Genomic DNA, 2676 nt, shown 5'->3' on the forward strand with positions numbered 1-2676 from the left:
ATAAGACTACAAGAGCAAGAAGCAATTTAAATATGTTAAGGGACCATTTTCATCTTCAGAATTAAGGATTATTTTAATCTTACATCATTGACTTTTCTCTTTTACTTTCCTTTTTAGTTTTATTTTAGAATTCCCTATTTTTAATGTTCATACAGAGATTTCTTTAACTGAAATACTGAATAGTTTCTCTGGTGTGAAAAACTATAATAGTACACAGGATCCTAATGAGACAATTAATAATGTGAAATAGGAAGTGAAGGGCTAAAGGTGTAGGGAAAGTGGGAAGGGTGGGGGAAAAGTAATAAGGGAGAGGATAAAAATATGAGAAATTGAAAAAATGGAAATAAAGTGTTTGTAAACGGGGAGGGGAGGAGAGGGTGAAGGGAGGGCAGGGACAAGGGGAAAAAATGAGAATCAAGACCAATCATGTAAAGGTGCAGGATCCCAATAATGAATGTAACTGTATTGTATACCTAGATTGTACCAATAAACTCAATAAAAAGAAAAAAAAATTCTAGACCCCCCCATTAGAATAAGTGAAATTGAAAATGTATTTAAAAATTTACCAACAAAGCAAAGCCCAGGTCCTGATGGTTTCACTCCAGAATTCTACAAAAATTTTAGAGTAGATTTATTGCCACTACTATTTAAACACTTCAGTTAAATTGAAAGGGAAGCATTTCTCCCAAATCCATTCCTGGAGCAAGCATCACCTTAATCTTAAAACCTGAGACAGACTCAACCATAAAAGAGAACTATAGTCCAATCTTCCTAATGAATATATATGCAAATAAACAATAAAATATTGGCAAACAGAATGCAGCATATCATCAAAATGATTTTGTACACCCTGACCAAGTAGGATTCATCCCATGGATACAGTGATGGTTCAACATATGCAAATCAATAAATGTAATACACCGTATCAACAGACCCAAAGATAAAAATCGCATGATTGTGTAGGGAAAGTGGGAAGGATAGAGCAAAGCTAATAAGGTAAAAGAAAAAAATATGAGAAAATTAAGAAATGAAAATGAAATGTTTGGAAAGGGGGAGGGAGTAGCAGTGAAGCGAGGGCAGGCACAAGAGGAAAAAATGAGAACCAAGACCTGTCATGTAAAGGTACAAGATCCCAATAATGAATGTAACTGTACTGTATACCTAAAATGTACCAATAAACTCAATGAGAAATAAAATCACATGATTATCTCAATAGACACAGAGAAAGCATTTGCTACTGTCTAGCAGCCATTCATGATTTAAAAAAAAAACTCTACTTCTTTTTTTTTCTCTCTCTCTCTCTTCTTTCTTCCTCTACCCTCCCCTCTCTTTTTCTTTTTGCAGTACTGGGGGTTTAACCCAGGACTGTCTACTGCTGAGCTACATTCCCAGCCCTTTTTATTTTCAGACAAGGCTTCATTGAGTTTCTCAATTGGAACTCAAACTTGTGATCCTGCTGCCTTAGCACACAGTGACATGACACAGGGTGTGTGTGTGTGTGTGTGTGTGTGCTCCTGGGGATGTAACACAAGGGTGTTCTACTGTGCAACATCTCCAGCTTTTTATTTTATACTTTAAAAGAAATGACATGAAATTGTCCAGTCTGGCCATGAACATGTAGTCCTTCTCCCTCAACCTCCCTCAGCACTGGGATTACAGGTGTACATGACTCCACTTGGTTCCAGCAACATATTTTTGACGACATCATATAATCTTGGAGAAAATAATCTAATTGAACATTTCCTTTATATTTGCAACACTTTCTAGCATAACCATTTACATGTTTTCATGAAATTGTCCAGTCTGGCCATGAACATGTAGTCCTTCTCCCTCAACCTCCCTCAGCACTGGGATTACAGGTGTACATGACTCCACTTGGTTCCAGCAACATATTTTTGACGACATCATATAATCTTGGAGAAAATAATCTAATTGAACATTTCCTTTATATTTGCAACACTTTCTAGCATAACCATTTACATGTTTTGTCTGTTAGTAAAGATTTGTTCAATAAATGGTGTCATCCAATCATTCTTTGTGAAATCTTCTCTTCCAACCTACTGGGAAGGTACCTCTCTTGTCCTAAAGCACTATGTTACCTTGATGGTTGACTGCATCTCAGAGACAACTCTTGGAGGTAAGAGCTGATACAAACCAGATATGATGGTGCACACCTATAATCCCAGCACTTGAGAGGCTGACGCAGGAGTATTGCTGTGAACTTGAGGCCATTTTCAGCTACATGGTGAGTTCAGTCAGCCTGAATTACATAACAAAACCCTTTCTAAAAAAATATCAAAAGTATAAAATATTTATGTTTACCTGGGATTTACTTTCTCCACTGACCAAGCAAGAGTAGCTTTGGGTACTGAGTCACTCAAAAAGATTTGAAACACAGAAGAAGATGGTCATTAATATCCCAGATTCCTTTTTTGATTCTTTTTCCCTCTGAAATTAATTATTTTTTTGCCCATGATCCCTTTAATCCAGCTGAATCCATTCTCTTTAACTGTTTTCACACAGTTCAAATTTGTGCAGATGGATATTGTCTCCCTCAGACTTGCTGCAGTACAGATTTAGTCTTCTCATCTGTTTTCTTCAGTCATATTCTCTGGGATCATATTTCAAGGTCTTCTCTAGGTTTTTTGTTGCAGCATACCTTCAGGGTATTGATCC

Source organism: Fukomys damarensis, unplaced genomic scaffold, assembly GCF_012274545.1.
Source record: "Fukomys damarensis isolate Sample0158 unplaced genomic scaffold, DMR_v1.0_HiC HiC_scaffold_39, whole genome shotgun sequence".
Lineage (NCBI taxonomy): Eukaryota > Metazoa > Chordata > Mammalia > Rodentia > Bathyergidae > Fukomys > Fukomys damarensis.